We start from the raw sequence: 20,118 nt of genomic DNA, 5'->3' as shown, positions 1-20,118 counted from the left end.
TACATACTTATGTGTGCATTTCAGAGTAATAACACAACAAGAATAGTAAAAGTCTTTGGAGGATTTGAACATCGCTATTAAACCCGAGCAGTTATGTAGTCATATTGGGGGTGAATGTAGCCTGATCAACTACATTCATTCAAAATACGACCAACATGTGTTCGGGAGTAATTGTGATGGACAATGAATCAAAAACTTACCATTTAATTATCCAAAGAGCTTATAGAACCAAACCTAAACAAAAATTAAAATACTATAGGAGTATTTGGTGTGCTATTTGTTTCCAGTATTTATACCCCTTCGTGCAATACACTATAGACGGGTATCATTAGCCAGGAAACCCCTATCTCCCTAGTCAGGGAAAAAATAGGGTGGCTCGACCCAGAGGAAGACCCAGAAGGAGACTCAGAGGACGAACCAGAGGAGGAACATGAAGTAGAACTTGCAGATGGACCCGCCGAGTCAGTAGTGGACCTCGAAGAGGAAGAGATCGAGGGCAATGACGATGATGCCTTGGATGCAGAATCCGATGTCATCAATCCTCCATGCATGGCCAGAGTACCGACTTATCGTATGGGCCCCGGTGGCCCCACGTCTCATAGGCAATCGATATTGGAGATAGATTCGCCAGCAGGGGATACGGCCGCCTTACGATATGACCCGAGATCCTTTCGATCTTAGTCATGGAGGACCAGCTGACCAGGCCTTCCAGTTATGGTCCGGCGCACCCGAGACGTGGACAACCAAGCTTAGGACACCCCAAATCAAACGGACCAAATGTGGTTGCTATTGAGAGAGATGAGAGACAAACACCGGAAGTGAACGGAGACTCCCGAGCAAGACAGTTAGTTTGGGAGGTACGACTACGAGATACCGAGTGACAAGTAGCTCGTCTCTGAGGTGTATCCACTTCATCAGAACCACCACCAGACACTTTTCGCCACGATTAGGATCAACCTTTTCTTTTCCCCCCCTACTATCCGATATGACTCTCTTTCGTGTAATAAGACGGTACTTACCAATGAAACAATTATGTGCTATCTTTATTTCATGTTATTGCATAAATTCAATTATATGCACAACCGAGCCCTCGAAACCACTAGATACTTAAGGATCTCGAAACCAAAACAACCCATATACTCTAAGGATAGACGTAACGATCGTGCCAAATCTACGATTACCTACTACCATAAATACATCGTAGGGATGTAGATGGAAACAATGAGAATCATACGACAAGACGCGAAATTTATAGAGTACAACCAAGAATGACGATCATTACTTACGATCTGGCTTATCAACATGCATCAGGAAAATGGCATCCCACAGAAATAACAAGCACACCCGCGAGACACCGCTCCTGCAGATGGACTCTGCTACATTCCAAGCTGCTGTAACAGCGGCAGTAACCGCTGTTATGGCACAACTCAACGCAAACAACACCAATAGAGGTGGAAATAGCATTGACAACTCCAGCCGAAGGAACGAGCACGGAAACCAACAAGTGACAGCTTATCAAGGCAATCCAAACCCCAAGCTTAAGAACAGGAAGAGAAAGTCTGGAAGTAAGAGAAAGGGACAGCCAACTCAAGGGTTCTCGAAGAAGCAACATGTTGTTGCTGTCCATGCGACCATGACACCTACTACATCAACACCAGCGAGATCATATGCTTGAAGCCTTCCAAAAGGCAACCAGTGCAATTTCGAGCCTGCCGGGAGCCATATTGTAAGAGATGCAACCGAACGAGTCACACCACCAAATACTGTAGAACTTATCCACAACAGAATCAGCAGCCAAACAAAAACAACAACAATCGCAACAACCTTAACAACAACACCAATGATGGGACCAGTCACACCTGCTATGGGTGTGGAGGAACCGGTCACTTCAGGCGCAATTTCCCCAAGACTAACAATCAAGGAGCAGAAGGATCAGGAAGAGTCATGACTGTGGGTCAAGGAGAGACAACTCAAGACCCGACGGTTGTTACTGGTACGTTCCCACTTAACGACTCTTTCTCTTGCATCTCACTCGATAGTGGAGCTGAGCGAAGCTTCGTTAGTAACAAATTCGAACACTTACTAAAACAACAACCCCAGAAGCTAAACGAAGCCTTCACGGTGGAAATGGCTAATGGGAAAAACCGAATCAACCAAAGATACTTATGTAGGGTACACCTTAACACTAAACAACCATTCATTTCAAATAGATTTAATGCCAGTAAATATTAGGAGTTTTGATGTGATAATCGGCATGGTTGGGTTAAGCCCCCACCATGCTGATACTATGTGTCGCGAGAAGGTCGTTTGCCTTCACATCCCTAATCACGAAACTCTAATAATCTATGGTGATAAACCTGGCGCCAATCCTCTTCTTAACTCGTGCATTAAGGCACAGAAGTGCCTGCACAAGAAGAACTATGTTTTCCTCGCTCACTTTATGGACAAGGCCAAGGAAGAAGTAAGCATACAAGATATTCCAGTAGCATGCGATTTTACGGATGTATTTCCCGAAGAACTTCCGGGAACACCCCAGCGAGACAGGTCGAATTTCGAATCGACCTCATACCGAGAACCACATCAACTGCCAATTCACCCTACAGGTTAGCTCCCACCGAAATTCAGAAGTTATCTAGTCAAACTAAGAGAATGGTTGAGCAAAGGATGCATCAGACCAAGCTTCTCACCCTGGGAAGCTCCGGTCTTGTTCGTCAAGAAGACGGATCCTTTAGAATGTGCAGTGATTTTAGGGAATTGAATAAGCTCACTATCAAAAACCGATACCCACTTCCTCAGATTTACGTCTTATTTGACCAGCTTTAAGGAGCTAGTTACTTCTCCAAATAGATCTAAGATTCGGTTATCATCAGCTCCGAGTCCGAGAAGAGGACATTCCAAAAACTACCTTTCGAACTCGATAAGGCCATTTCAAATTCGTTGTGATACCCTTCGGTCTAACGAATGCCCCCACGGTATTCATGGACCCTACGAACCTAGTTCTCCCAACCATTCCTAGTCAGCCTTTTCATTATTTTTCATCAATAACATACTCGTCTGCTCGCGAAGCAAGAATAAAACACTGTCAACACCTACGACCGGCCTTGGAAAGCATCAAAGTCGGAGAATATCGCTGACAAAGCACTGCGTGGATTGAGATAACAGAATTACTTCAAGATTTTGACAGTCACGTTGGAAGGCTATAGGAATACAGCTAGTCATGAGCATTGCTTACCACCCTCAAACCAATAGCCAAAGCGAACGGACCATTCAACCACTCGAAGTTATGCTCCAAGTCTGAGTGTTTGAATTCAACAAGTCATGGGATACCCAGTTGCCTTTGATTGAATTCTCATACAATAACAGCTATCGCACGAGCATCAAGGTTGCTCCTTTCGAGGCTCTTTATGGTCATAAATGCAGATCACTCGCCAGTACTCTCACGGGAGCAGAAACCATTCGCGAAACGACAGAGAAGATAATCCAAAATCAGAACTCGACTTCAAGCATCACGAGACAGACAGAAGAGTTATGCTGAAAAACGACGAAAACCTCTGGAATTCCAAGTCGAAGGCCAGGTACTATTGAAAATCTTTCCCTGGAAAGGAATGATTTTCTTTAGGAAACGGGGAAAACTGAACCCGTGATACATCGGACCGTTCGAGATTCTTGCCCGAACTGGTCCAGTAGCTTATAAACTGCAGCTACCTTCGGAGCTCAGCAACGTACACCCCATGTTCCATGCCCCGAGTTTGAAGAAGTGCTTATCAGATGAAACTCTTGTCATCCATTTAGAAGAGATCAAAATAAACAAGAATCTCCTGTTTGTCGAGAAACCAGTGAAGATAGTGGATAAAGAAGTGAAGCATACGAAGCAGAGCCGTATTCCGATTGTGAAGGTTCGATGGAACGCCAAGCGTGGATCGGAATTCACATGGGAACGCGAAGACCAGATGAAGCAGAAGTACCCTCACCTATTCTCTCATTCATGAACCTATCTTTCGAAAGAATTTCGGGACAAAATTCCCTCTAACGGGGGGATGATGTCACAACTGGCATTTTGCTAGGAAATTCTATTCCCATGTAAACATCGTCCATTGTAAAAGCTTGTACTCTAAGTGAATACTATACTCTATTCTCGTTCAAATACATCTCATATGTTCAAATAAGGGTTGGAAACCCTAGAAATCCCGGCTCAAGTTCATTATGGACTAGGATTCTCTTATTAGGTCTAATGGACCAATAAATCTCCAACTTCACCATCTTGGGCCTAGGAACCCTAATTGGGCTCTAAATGGTCCACATTCATAAAAATTTAGCATTTTGGGCCATGTGGACCTAAAAGGGCTCTTTTATCCCAAATGGGCCTTGTTGGGCCATAAATGTTTCCATTAGTCCCAATGGGCCGAAAAAAATATCAATTGGGCTTCATAAATTCGAACTAATCCAAGGAAGCCCAAACCATTTCCTCTTCATTCTCTTTAGCCCATTCTTGGCCCATATAGTTACTTACACACAAAAAAAAACAAAAAAAAAAGGAAAAAGAGGGATTATCCTCCCTTGACACTTCATTGTTGCATGGTGGATTTCCATGCAACATCACCTCAAATATCTCTCCTCTTTCCCCCCCTTCTTCTACTCATGGCCAAGACACCCACCACCCAACTCCATTTCTCATTTCAAGCTACTTCAAAACACTCTCTAGAACTCCTCCTTCTTCCATTAAAATTTCGAGATTTGTGGGTGCTTTCAAGAGGATTCTTCACCAAAATCATCATCCTTGGTAAGTTTTTGCTTAGATCCATGGTTTAGTTTCTTGATTACTTCAAAATCTCCTCTTAACTCATGCAATTTCGTGATCTTGTTCATAGAACCATCTAAGTTCAAGATCTACTCAAGAAAGCTTGCTAGGATCAAAAATCTTCTTCCACTTCTTCATCAAAACCGATCCATCACCCCAAGGTGAGTTCATACCCCTATTTTCCATTTTTACTTGGTTTTGGGGGAGAATACAAGTTGCTTTATGTAGATCTATGTGTATATGCATGAATATGTGTGTTTTTCATGACTTATTTGATGATTATGTGCTATTTACTTCATAAATCTAAAAATATGTTAAGAATACTAAGTTTATCACTTGGATCTACATGAAAACCTTGAGAAAAGTATGTGTTATCACATATAATACATGTAAACTAGTAGATCTGGGATTTATACACTTAAAATAGTAAAAATGAGTGTTGTGTTCAAAGATCTATAAACTAAACTCAAAATTCAGCCCTTGACAGAAACGTTTTGGTCCAATCTCGAACTGTTTTGACCATCTTAATGATAATATTTTTCAAAACTGTTTTACATGCAAAGATTTCAAGTTTATACCTTTAAAATGACTACTCTCACGTTTTCATACGATTCGTCTACAATTTTTGGCGAATTTTACAAAACTGCCTATCAGATTTGAAATAGTTTCGGACCAGCCAGTGAAGGTGAGAAATTTCACACTTGTTAGAGGCCATTAAAAATTATGAGAAAAATTATGAACAAAGTAGACAAAATTTACAAACTTCCAGAATTTACGGATCCAAATTTCGACTTACGATGATTTTTCTACAAATTTTCCAATAACTAGGTCAGAAAAGCCAAAAACCCGAAAAATGTGTGTTTTCACAAAAATCAAGCCAAAAATGATATTTTCTACAAAAGTGGGTTTAAATGTTATTTTTACCACAAACTAGTCATAAACACAAGTTTTTAGCAAAATGGGGACTAAAGTGTTATTTTTACAGAAATTGGGCCTTAATTGTCAATTTTTGGCTTATTGGGCCAAGAACGTCATTTTTACAAAAAAAATGGGCCTTTTATGCTATTTTAGTGAATACTTGAACTAAAACCAACAATAAACTAACAAACGGATTTATTTTGATCATTTTTAGGTTATTGGGCCTTAGTGGCCCATTTATATGTTTGATAGGTCTTGAGTACTATGTATTTGTTTATTGGGCCTCACTGACCCATTAACATGAGCGACAGACCTTGTATACTATTTGCGTGCTATTTGGGCCTATAAATACCTTACATGTGAAATGGGCCTTAGCTGTCCTTTTACATATATTTCGGGCCCATGTTATATAATCTCATTCATATTAGGTTTGAAATGACTCACATGTTTAGCGATGCCCTAGTGGCTCACTTACATGGTTCGTTGGGCCTGGGATGAGTTTTATACGTTTATCTTCGCGTAAATTCGATTAAGGATCTAGTGAGTTTTGTCGGTTGACACCTATTGAGTGTATGATCGTAGCATGTAGTTATATTCAGAGTCTCTTTGAGGTAGAGCGGGGTTTTGTGTATAGATCTATACAGGGATGACACCCCACACCTGAGCTGTTCGCTACAGTTAGACTACATCAGTCTAGGGTGACTATAACCTTATTCTATTTTTCAGTCGGCGTTCACAAACGCCAAGACAGGTGAAATTGTCATTATTTAGTATGGTTATAACGGCTCACTTAGAGGAATTAACGTTATGAAGTTTGCAGAAAACTATTTTCTTTTATGTTAGATTACTAGGAAACTTATTCACACTGGTACCCCACCTCGGTGTTGGTACGACAGCATTATCTATTTTCTTTTATGATTGGATTACTCGGTAACTTACTCACACTGGTACCCCACCTTGGTGTTGGTACAACAGCATTAACTATTCTTCTTTTACGGGAACCATCGGGTTGTCCGGGGACATTCTATATACATTCTCTTCGATCACTTTTGACATTCTATTAAACAATAACACACATGCACTAATACAAGATCATACATGAACATACCAAACTATTTTAAGAAAATACAGGATTTTCTTGTGATTACAAAGTTATACAAATCATTTTCTCAAATATACTTATGAACTCACCAACATTATAGATGTTGACCTTTTCAAAATAACATGTATTCTCAGGGACTCGTTAAGCAGAAGAATCAACAAGAATTGGGGATTTTGTTTTGTGTACTGTAAAACATCATACATTGAATGTTTTGATCATGTTATTTAAAAGATTGTACTTGATGTAAACAATGGCAGTTGTATCATATTATGCATGGTAATGATGATGTTATGTTTCATTTATATTCATTGTGATGATTATTCAATTGTTAGTCACACGAGCCCCCGGACGTTTCCGCCGTCTGGTTCGGGGGTGTGACAAATCTTTTCTCAAACCTACATTTTCAAGGAAACCATTTCGCGATTAAGTTCTAACGATAATAGTTTCTTCCTCATCTAAACTAAGCACATAGTTTATATATAGAAACTAAATACTCTTTCTGGTAAGCTATAACGGCTTGGTGTAAACATTAGGGCTATATATAATTAGGAACCAATAGACTTAGAGTGCGTGATTCCGCCTTATTTCATGTTCCTTGTCTGGTTGTGGATCCAAGGCAGTGTCACTCAGTCGACTGTCTAATCACTCTTAATTATATATGACTCGTAGACACCAAGCGATCATAGAAAGAATGGATAGGGATCATAATATCAAGTAGCATTCACCAGAAAAATCTTTCAGTTAATACACACGAAGGGCAATGCAAAACTATCGTAGTAGTAACTTCCGAATCGAAACAGAAAGCACCGAGAATACTGATGGGTTTCAAGCAATACATCAATCCTATGGTGTACATGCAAACCCTAATAGCTTTGTATCTAGTTTGTCTAATGAACATGCAATTGATAATCCAAAGCCATAAACCCTAGATCTAATAAACTATAACTGAAATTAGGGTTTAGATCTTACCTTTGATTGTTATATAGCAATAACAATTAATCCTTGGCTTCAGAAAGCTTAGTGCCTCAAGTGTTGCACCTCTAATGGAGTCACAAACACCACTAAGCAACTTGGATAAAGAGGGAGGAGAGAGGAAGCACCAAAAACGGCTGGAAACCCTAAAGGATTAGTTGTCCACGTTTTTGGGGCTTAGGGGCTCCTTAAATAGGTAGGCTATTAGGGTTATCTATCAAGGAAACCCTAATTTGACTGCTTAAGCTCTAAGCAGCCCATGGACCCCTTCTGGAACATGCCTTGGACGATTTCTAATGGGCTTCCCCATAGAATTCATCCAACCTATTATTCCAAGGTGATCCATAGCCCAATTATGTAATTATCTTATAATTACACAATAAGTTCCTTAAGTTTAATTAATCTCTTTTAGCCACAAAATTAATTCTTAATTAATTCTTGACTAATATCAATTAAACATTATGATTTCTCCTTTAATATATTATTCTTATAATATATTAATAAATCATAATTAAACCTTTCTCTCCTTAATTCATCCTACATATTGCTATGGTGAATGCAACCCAAAAGGATCATGCTCATAATCGGGTCAAGTACATACCAAAATAGTTATGGACTTAGACACTAATCCAACAAATACACCCAGATGCACCAATGTTCTAACAAAGTACCCTTTCCGAACTAACTTAACCCGAAACTCCACGATGTCTTCCGTTGAGTCCGATTGTTTATGCATTATACCAAACCCACGTGTCACCGAGGAGACCCTTTGCCTTAAACCGACTGAATAACACAAATCTCGTCACTCATAACGATAAACTAGATGCGAACCCCCGAAATTCCATCTCGCCTCAAACTCTCAAAGGTATTCATACAAGGAGTATGGTATCCAACCGGAACCATCCTTAAGTACCCTCAACAGACCATTTTGGAAACACCCCTCGCGCAACAAGTCAAGTTCAAGCACAGAGGCTAGGGACACATACGGTTAGTCTATCAATGAAAAATGTGCACGCGAGGGTGGTGTATAATTAAGATCCTGCAGACTTAGGATGTCTGTTTCCGCCCTATCTCCTGTTCCTTGTTTGGTTGTGGACCTGGGGCAGTGACACCCATCCGACCGTCTTATTAATCTTAATTATATACGACTTGTGTACACGAGGCAATGATAGACGGACCAGGTATGATTCCTACCATGAACTCAAGGACAAAGGTTGCTCAGAACTACGAAAGAACATCCTACCAGTTGGATGAACGTGGCCATGTAACCCCAAACTACACATCATTCACAGATCAGAATAGCAGATACAGCAGTGATGACCTGCTGAATCACCCAGCAAGGATTTGCATTCACTAGAGAACGCGAGAGTTGTATGAAACCCAAGGGCTCTACCGATCCTGGAGAAACGTCGGTCTGATGAGACACTTATGATAACCTTCATCTTTTTCTAAAATCCAGGAATTTTATTCCGTGTTCGAATTTCGGGACGAAATTCCCTCTAACGGGGGGATGATGTGACAACCCGAAACTTTTTCCGTTTTCCTTACCCAGTTTCCGTTAATAAAATTTGGGGTTTTTATTAAATTCCGTCAAATTTCTTAGTTTGGGAAAGACTTTATGTTTTAAATAAATAATATATATTTTATACGAGTCGGAATAAACCAGAAATCATGCGAAAAACTCGAAACTTCATCTGAAAACACCGAGTTCACGGTCAGGACGAGTTTACGGTCGTAAACTCGTGTAGACCGTAAACCCAGTTTACGGTCGGTGCCAGGTGGACCCCACCACCGACCAAACCCCCAGCCTATAAATACTGGACCCCCACCCTCATTTGAACCTTCTTGACCGGAAACACCCACTTTCTCTCTCTAACTCCCTTGACCGTAAACACCAAAAAGCCCTCTTTTCACTCAAAAAACGCCGGAAATCACCATTTGGAGCCGTTTGGGAGCATCTGGAACACTTTTTCGTCGAAAACAAGCACCATTGTTCTTGAGTTTACGGTCAATCTTCATAGACCGTAAACCCGTTGCGACCGTAAACCCACCAGATCTTCATAGACCGTAAACTGCCTGTCGACCGTAAACCTATTCACGGTCTGTCGACCGTAAACTCCATTCACGACCGTAAACAGCTCTTTCGTGAGGAAAAGCCTGTTTTCTCAATTCAACCAAGTCCCGGTAACATTCCTTAACCAAAAACAAGTGTTTATCTAACACTTTATCTAACGAAATCGCTAATTTAGATACATATATGTATTTATTTGATATTAGGATTCCGTTAAGTGTCACACACGTCGACTTGAGGATCTTCTAGTTCAATCCTTTGCACCCAACAATCAGTGAATTCATACCCCTATATTTTCCGAGTTTTTAATGTTTTCAGGGGGGGAATACCAGTAAAAGCACAAGTAATCTTGTGTTTAAAAATATAATTTGGTTTATTATATTTACCTATCATTAGAATACACTGAACATAGAACTTACTAATCATGATGAACATAGTTACTACTAGATTTGCGGATAGCTTTATAAACATGTTAAGATATAAACATTGCAAATACAATTTTCAGAACAAAGGAAACAAACTTATGAATTATAAAATAAAATATATTGTTTTATAAGATTTCATGTTAATAACAAAATGGATTTTCATAGTATTATTAGTGAATTCGTTGAGGGAACTACAGTGTGAGACGCCTTGTAACCAGAGTCTCCTGGAGGGAGAGCGTGAGTTTGTGTATAGATCTATACGGGAGTGACAATCCCGCACCCTGACTATTAGCTACAGTCAACCTAGGGTGACAAACGTCATTTTTCACGACGTCCGAGTACGTCTTAATGTTGATCGTCCATAGTATGGTTATAAGAATCCACAGGTGAAACAACGACTCGTTCACGTAATAATATACCTAACAAACAGTCAACATGGTTAGTAACTATGTGATTACTTAGTATGTACATTAGGGTAATATGAAATTAACATCCGACTTACAGTGAGATGTGTGATTTCCGCCTCATTTCCTGTTCCTTGTTTGGTTGTGGGCTTAGGGCAGAATCACTCAATCGACTGTTTGTTCGATCTAGATATCTATAACTCGTATGTACTAAGTGATCACAGGAGGGTATTAACAACACTTTCAGGATACATAACAACACGTTAACATCTAGTTTTATTTATGTAATAAGACTACTATACAATGGATTTTCATACAAAGGTTTTCAAATAGAACAACGCTTAAACAACATAAGTATGGTAGATACTGGTACACCAAGATTGATAACAGATAATTCAAATAACTTACACTTAAGGAAAATATAGGATTTTCCAGGGTAAACTATAACATCCCAATTTCCAAGCCCAAATTTTGTTTTTTAAAATTAAGTAATTCTCAACATAGATTACCAAAACATTTCCCATGCCATATCATTTGCAAACAAAACTATAACAACGTGTCTGAAATCATAATGTCAAAGTAAAATCAATCAGAGTACAATCCCAGAAAACTCCATGCAGAAATCATGTGTGTGTGTGATGCGCTGCTACACTGCCGGCTCCTTCCCCTTAGAGGAAGAGGTACCTGAAACCAAAACTAAAACTGTAAGCACATAGCTTAGTGAGTTCCCCCATCATACCACATACCATACAGACATATCGCGTTCATCCTGCCAGGCAATTCTGGGGTGCCCGACCTACCCAGTACGTCCATTCTGGGGTGCCGACCTACCCGTGTCAAGCCATTCTGGGGTGCTGACCTACCCATGTCAAGCCATTCTGGGGTGCTGACCTACCCTTCGGTCCTATCAACCGAACCTCGGGGACTATTCCACCCCCTACCGCTACTATCAGATATATCATAACGTAAACATACTGTCAGGCGTTTCTGGGGTGTCCGACCTACCCTTCGGTCCTAACAACCGAACTTGAGGACTATTCCCTCCCTACTACCACTATCACATATAACATATCATGCCAGCATATAATCATATCATCACATACTATCAGACATATCTGGGGTGTCTGACCTACCCTCCGGTCCTAACAACCGGACTCTACTACTGTCACATATACATATCATGCTAGCATATAACATATCAGGTAGTAGTAAACCTAGATGAATATCACAAAGACAATCATCCAACATACAACTCCTACTGGTGGGCCGGCATTGTGGCCGTAGACCCACTGCTACTGGAAGGTAACTCACCTCGAACGAGTAGCTGCTGATAATCTGTGCGGGAAATCTCTGTCTGCTGCTGCTCCGGAAATCCTCCGGCTATAATCCCCACAAAACACTTAATCAGAGTCTGAAATCTATTCTTAGGGTAAAATGACCATTTTACCCCGGACTAAGTCCAAGTCAAAGTCAAAGTCAACTTCCAGTTGACCCGACTCGCCGAGTTGGGTCGCCAACTTGTCGAGTCCCTATCTCTTCCACTATCCTCATCCACGACTCTACTCGTCGAGTTTAGCAACGACTCGACGAGTTCTCCTTCTAACACCACCCCGGATGAACCTTCATCCGACTCGCCGAGTTGTATGAACAACTCGTCGAGTCCATCTTCATCCTATGAACACGTCCTGTCCTCGACTCGCCGAGTTGTATGAACAACTCGTCGAGTTCATCTTCAAGGGTTGGGAGATTGCCTTGGACTCGCCGAGTCGACTCATGCACTCGCCGAGTCCTATGAACTCTAGGACTATGGCTTATCCCGATACGTTTGGGTCACTCCCCTGGACCCTCTAAAACCTTTCTTTCACTCAACTGGGTCTCTTGAACCATAACAGAAAAAGGGAAGTCAAGCCTCGGACTCGCCGAGTCCCAAGAACGACTCGCCGAGTCGATACAGTCCCAAGTCTATTCCTTCGATTTCTGGTGTACAACTCTTGTCCAAATGATAGATCTAGGCCCCTAAACTCGATCTAACACGTAAAGTTATGAACTTTACGTGCATGCATGGGACTTTGAGCCAAAAAGGCTCTAAAAGAGGCTCTTAAGTTGCATGGGGGCTTCCATGGGTGCAAAAGCAGCCCTTTTCTGCCTTGTAACTCTTCCATGGACCTAGATCCTAAGCCTCAACCCCCAACCATGCTTGCAATCATGGTTGGTTACCAAGAATGGCTTATAAAAGCCCTAAATCTCCCCAAAAAGGGATCAAACGAATAAGCAAGCAAGGTACATACTTTATACCTTTCAAACACTGCAAATGATGCACCAAACTCGAATCCTTCAGTCTCCTCTTGATCCTTCTATGCTCTTCCTTCTTCCTTGTGGTCAAAACCCACAAAATCACTCAAAAGCCTTAGATCTTGCACCAAAACACTTAGGTTTGCTATGGAGGGTTTTTGGGAGCATAAAGGGGCGATAGAGGCTGTATAAGGTTGTTTAAATAGGGTGCAAACCCTCAGATTAGGGTTTTGTCCAGACAGAGCCTACTCGTCGAGTCCAGGACCCAACTCGACGAGTCCCATACTTAAATCCCGCGTCTCATCCCGCTTCTACTCGGCGAGTTAGGCCTTCAACTCGCCGAGTCCCAGGCCAAAAATGCAAAATTACTTAAATAAAATACATACCAGGAACCAGGTGTTACAAATCTCCCCCACTTATTTTAGACTTCGTCCTCGAAGTCTGCTGCTCGATCCTAGAACAGCTCTGGGTAATGCTCCATCATCTCATCCACTGGCTCCCAAGTCCATTTCGAGCCCTTCCGGTGCTGCCATTGCACCTTTACCAGCTCGACCCTCTTGTTCCTCAGATCCTTAGACTTCCGGTCGAGAATCGCTACAGGCCGCTCGATGTAATTCAGGTTGTCATCGACCTGAATATCCTCTAATGGTACCACTGCCTAATCGTCCACCAAACATTTCCGTAACTGGGAGACGTGAAAAGTGCTATGAATCTGACTGAGTTCGGCTGGCAGATCCAACCTATATGCCACCTTGCCCACCCGGGCTATAACCCTGAAGGGTCCAATATACCTGGGACCCAACTTGCCCCGTTTCCTGAATCGGATGACGCCCTTCCATGGCGACACCTTCAGGAGGACCATATCCCCGACCTGAAACTCCAGGTCCGATCGGCGCTTGTCGGCATAACTTTTCTGCCGACTCTGAGCAATCTGAAGTCTGCTCCGAACCTGCTGATTCCTCTCTGTCGTCTTGAGCACCACTTCGGTGCTCCCCATGACCCTCTGGCCAACCTCACCCCAACATATCGGGGTCCTGCACTTCCGCCCGTATAACATCTCGAAGGGAGGACGGTCAATACTCGCATGATAGTTATTATTATACAAGAACTCCGCCAACGGAAGGTAGGTATCCCAGCTACCTCTGAAGTCTAAAACACATACCCACAGCATATCCTCTAGCGTCTGGATGGTCCGCTCGCTCTGACCATCCGTCTGCGGGTGAAAGGCGGTGCTAAAATGCAATCGAGTACCCAGCTCGTTATGAAACTTCTTCCAAAACCTCGAAGTGAACCGCACATCCCTGTCGGAAATCACTAAAATTGGCACTCTGTGCCGAGCTACCACCTCTCGGATATAGATGCCGGCCAACTTCTCGGCCGAGATGCTCTCCTAGATCGGTATGAAATGGGCACTCTTGGTCAACCGATCCACGATTACCCAAATTGAATCCATTCCCCGTGCAGTCTTGGGAAGCTTGGTGATGACATCCATGGTAATATCTTCCCATTTCCACATGGGAATATCTAACGGCTACATCTTTCCGTGTGGCCTCTGGTGCTCGGCCTTGACCTTCCTGCAGGTCAAGCACCGCTCCACATACCATGCGATGTCCCGCTTCATGCAGGGCCACCAATAATCAAGACGAAGATCTCTCTACATCTTCGTCGCTCCGGGATGGATAGAAAATCTGGATTTGTGTGCCTCCTCCATCAGGATCTGGCGCACGCCTCCATGATAAGGGACCCACACCCTACGGTGAAGAGTCAATAACCCTCGGCTATCATAGTCGAAGGAGGAAACCTGGCCCACTATACGCTCGCTCTTCCGATGTTCCTCCTTCATAGCCTCCTGCTGAGCCTCCCGGATCCGCTCCAACAGTGGAGTCACCACTGTCATCCTCAGACAGATGTCCCTGATTGGCGCTGCATTGCAGCTAAGCACATCGGCCACGACATTGGCCTTCCTCGGGTGGTAGAGGATATCGCAATCATAATCCTTCACCACATCCAGCCACCGACGCTGCCTCATGTTCAGGCTCGACTGATCCATGAGGTACCTCAAACTCTTGTGGTCCGTGTAAATGGTACAACGAACACCATAGAGGTAATGACGCCAAATCTTAAGGGCAAAAACAACAGCCCCCAGCTCCAAAGTCATGCATCGGGTAATTCGCCTCGTGAGGCTTCAGCTGCCTCGAAGCGTATGCAATAACATGCCCTCTCTGCATTAGTACCGCGCCCAAACCTGAGATGGACGCATCACAATATACCACAAAATCCTCCATGCCCTCTGGCAGGGCTAAGATTGGCGTCGCGCATAATCTCTGTCTCAGTGTCTCGAATGCGGCCTGCTGCTCAGGCCCCCAGCGAAAGACCACGGCTTTCCTCGTCAGCCTGGTCAGGGGCACGACTATCTTGGAGAAGTACTGAATGAATCTCCGATAGTAGCCTGCCAATCCCAGAAAGCTCCGAATCTCAGATGGAGACCTCGGAACTTCCCACCTCATTACGGCCTCAACCTTGGTCGGGTCCATCGATATCCCGTTTTGGTTGACAAGGTGCCCGAGAAACTGCACCTCGCGTAACCAGAACTAACACTTGGAGAACATAGCATACAAGCTCTCCCTTCTCAAAGTCTCCAGAACCTCTCGCAGATGCTCCTCATGCTGCTCTCGCGTCTTGGAGTAAACCAATATATCATCAATAAACACTATCGCAGATCGGTCTAACATCGGTCTACACACGCAGTTCATGAGGTCCATGAATGCGGCAGGAGCATTGGTGAGCCCGAAAGGCATCACCACAAACTCATAGTGGCCATAGCGCGTCCGGAACGTAGTCTTCTGTACATCCTCCTCTCTGATCCTCATCTGATGATACCCTGAACGCAAATCAATCTTGGAGAACCAAGATGCTCCCTGTAGCTGGTCAAAGAGGTCATCAATCCTCGGGAGAGGGTAACGGTTCTTCACCGTTACCTTATTCAGCTCCCTATAATCTATACACATCCGATGCGACCCGTCCTTCTTCTTCACAAACAGAATCGGGGCTCCCCAGGGTGAACTGCTCGGTCTAATGAATCCCTTGTCTAACAGCTCCTGCAGCTGTGTAGACAACTCCTGCATCTCATGAGGATCCAACCGATACGGTGCCTTGGCTATCGGAGCCGCACCAGGGACTAGTTCAATCCTGAACTCTACCTGCCTCTCCGGAGGTATCCCGGGCAACTCCTCCGGGAATACGTCCGCAAAATCTCGTACCACGGGCACATCGCTCACCGTTGCCTTACCCATCTCCCGGGTATCCATCACATAGGCAACAAATCCTGCGCAACCCTACTGAAGGTAACGCCTAGCTCTCACTGTTGAACATAAAGCTGGTCCTTGCTGTCGCCTCTCGCCCTGAATCACCAGCTCTCCCCCACTTGGGGTCCTGATCCGCACCAACTGCTGCGCACAGTCAATCACTGCCCCATTGGGGCTTAGCCAATCCATACCGATAATAACCTTGTTCCCCCGCAAAGGTATGGGAACCAGATCTACCAGATAACGCTCCTCAAACAGTCACAGGACGCAATCTCGGTAGACCTCTGACGCTCGCACTGACCGGTCGTCCGCAATCTCGACCTCTAGAGGGCAATCCAACGTGCCCGACGACTCAGGAAACTTCTTGCTAAGCGCAAGAGAGACAAACGATCGGGTAGCACCCGAATCAAACAATACATGAACTGGGATACCGTTCACATGGAACGATCCTAAACAGAGCACATACATAACATACCAAGATCATAGCGCCGTAAAATAAAAGCATAAGAAAGGAATCATACCCGTTACTACATCAGGTGCAGCGCATGCCTCCTCGGCTGTCAACTGAAATGCTCGGCTCCGCACCACCGGAGCCTCTGTCTTGGCCTTCCGGCCATCTGCAACCCGCGCTGTCGCTGAAACCGGCGCCGCTGTTGACGCTGCTGTCAATCTCGGGCAATTGGCCTTTTTGTGGCCCCTCTGATTGCAATGGAAGCAAAACAGGTATGTCATCTGTACTGTGGGGGCGGGGACAGTACAATCCCTGCCAAAGTGCCCCGTCTTGCCGCACTTGTGGCAGCCTGATGATCCTTCTCTACAAGCTCCCTCATGCGGCCTGCCGCACTTCCTACAGCAGCTCTGGCCCGGCTGGCCCTTTGACCTAACATCGGATCCCTTGGGTTTCTTCCCCGAAACCCCTGTAACCTGCTCAGACTCAGCTTTCCTCTTCCTCACGTGCTCCAAATCTAGCTCCCTCTCCCGCGCCCTGGCAATCATGGACTCCAAGGTCGGGCAGGCAGAGTAGCTGACATGCTCCCGAATATCAGCCCTCAACATATGATGGTAGCGGGTCTTCCGCATCTCCTCATCCCCCGCATACTGGGGTACCAACCATGCTATCTCCCGGAACTTGGCGGTGATCTCCGCCACAGTCTCCGTAGTCTGCCTCATATCCAAAAACTCTCTGGCCAGCTGCTGAAGCTCTACAGCCGGCGCAAACTCAGCTCTGAATCTGGTCACGAAATCTGACCACGTCATAGCCTCGACGGCTGGGGCTCCCAATGTGTCACCAATCGACTCCCACCAGTCTCTAGCTCTATCCCTCAAACATCCCGCAGCAAAGCGGACCTTCGACCCTTCCGGGCAGAAGCTCGTCAACTGCGCAGACTTAATGTCTGCGATCCATCTCCTGGAAGCGATGGGGTCTTTCACCCCGTGATAATCCGGCGCACCACTCCCACGGAAGTCCTTAAAGGACAGTGTGCGCGTACTCGTCTGGCTAGACGCCATATCACTCCTGAATGCCCGGAGGCGATCCTCCATCAGCTGAACAATCCCTTCCTTGATCGACCCGAAAATGACCGGGGTCGACTCAAGAATGCCTCTCGTGATCTCAGACGTGATGAACTCGCGCAGCCCGTCATCAACCTGCTCGGATCCTGCACCCGAGCCTGATCCTGATCCTGATCCGGAACCTCCTGCTCTATGTCGCGTGGTCACCATGCTGAAAATACACGCATAAATATCAGGATCATACATACTCTCGAGAGGTCTAACACACTCTCCAAGGTTCCCGGTTCTGTCTCAACCTTCCTCGATTCGAGTACGGATCCTCTGTTTCCAGTAGTACGGGCCCATACTACCTTTCACATCTATCCATACTTTCCTCAAGGACTGTCTCGACTTCACCAGGTCCCTTAACCAATATCCCTTTCCATCTAGCCTCATCCCAGGCTTTCCTGGGGCACTCTCTGACCTACTCTCCGCCATCAGCTGCACTAGGAGTCCCTACTTCCCTTCCCTAACTAGCTTGCGAGTACTGATAAATATCCGCTCACTAGTTAGTTAAAGTTAGCCAGGACCCCTTAAGCACAAAGCAAGCAGCATTCGTGCATCGAGTAACCGCATCAGGCATAACCTAATCAGGCTATCCTACTGCTGACTACACAGTCCTAGCATACAGCTCGTTCAACAGGCATATAAGGAATCCTTCCTAGATCCTTGGCCCTACTCTAGCAAGCAGTCCTCAGAATCATATATCATATAACTTATTATAACAAGTATGGGTATCTTGGGGAAAACTTACTTGAGCTCGGCTGGTCGCACGCATCACACACCTTGTTCTTTCTCAAAACCCTTTGACTCAGATTTTAGAAAACCATTTTCTTTGTAAAAATCTTTTAAATCCCTCGGTTTGAGACCAAACACTCCCGAGGGTGTGTCCGAATCCCTCAAACCAGGGCTCTGATACCAACTTGTAACATCCCAATTTCCAAGCCCAAATTTTGTTTTTTAAAATTAAGTAATTCTCAACATAGTTTACCAAAACATTTCCCATGCCATATCATTTGCAAACAAAACTATAACAATGTGTCTGAAATCATAATGTCAAAGTAAAATCAATCAGAGTATAATCCCAGAAAACTCCATGCGGAAATCATGTGTGTGTGATGCGCTGCTACACTGCCGGCTCCTTCCCCTTAGAGGAAGAGGTACCTGAAACCAAAACTAAAACTGTAAGCACACAGCTTAGTGAGTTCCCCCATCATACCATATAACATACAGACATATCGCGTTCATACTGCCGGGCAATTCTGGGGTGCCCGACCTACCCAGTACGACCATTCTGGGGTGCCGACCTACCCGTGTCAAGCTATTCTGGGGTGCTGACCTACCCATGTCAAGCCATTCTGGGGTGCTGACCTACCCTTCGGTCCTATCAACCGAACCTCGGGGACTATTCCACCCCCTACCGCTACTATCAGATATATCATAACGTAAACATACTGTCAGGCGTTTCTGGGGTGTCCGACCTACCCTTCGGTCCTAACAACCGAACTTGAGGACTATTCCCTCCCTACTACCACTATCACATATAACATATCATGCCAGCATATAATCATATCATCACATACTATCAGACATATCTGGGGTGTCTGACCTACCCTCCGGTCCTAACAACCGGACTCTACTACTGTCACATATACATATCATGCTAGCATATAACATATCAGGTAGTAGTAAACCTAGATGAATATCACAAAGACAATCATCCAACATACAACTCCTACTGGTGGGCCGGCATTGTGGCCGTAGACCCACTGCTACTGGAAGGTAACTCACCTCGAACGAGTAGCTGCTGATAATCTGTGCGGGAAATCTCTGTCTGCTGCTGCTCCGGAAATCCTCCGGCTATAATCCCCACAAAACACTTAATCAGAGTCTGAAATCTATTTTTAGGGTAAAATGACCATTTTACCCCGGACTAAGTCCAAGTCAAAGTCAAAGTCAACTTCCAGTTGACCCGACTCGCCGAGTTGGGTCGCCAACTTGTCGAGTCCCTATCTCTTCCACTATCCTCATCCACGACTCTACTCGTCGAGTTTAGCAACGACTCGACGAGTTCTCCTTCTAACACCACCCCGGATGAACCTTCATCCGACTCGCCGAGTTGTATGAACAACTCGTCGAGTCCATCTTCATCCTATGAACACGTCCTGTCCTCGACTCGCCGAGTTGTATGAACAACTCGTCGAGTTCATCTTCAAGGGTTGGGAGATTGCCTTGGACTCGCCGAGTCGACTCATGCACTCGCCGAGTCCTATGAACTCT

The sequence above is a fragment of the Lactuca virosa genome, chromosome 7 (genome assembly GCF_052849685.1).
Source record: "Lactuca virosa cultivar CGN04683 chromosome 7, Lactuca_virosa_CGN04683_v6, whole genome shotgun sequence".
Classification (NCBI taxonomy): Eukaryota; Viridiplantae; Streptophyta; class Magnoliopsida; order Asterales; family Asteraceae; genus Lactuca; species Lactuca virosa.
This window is presented reverse-complemented; position numbering follows the sequence as displayed.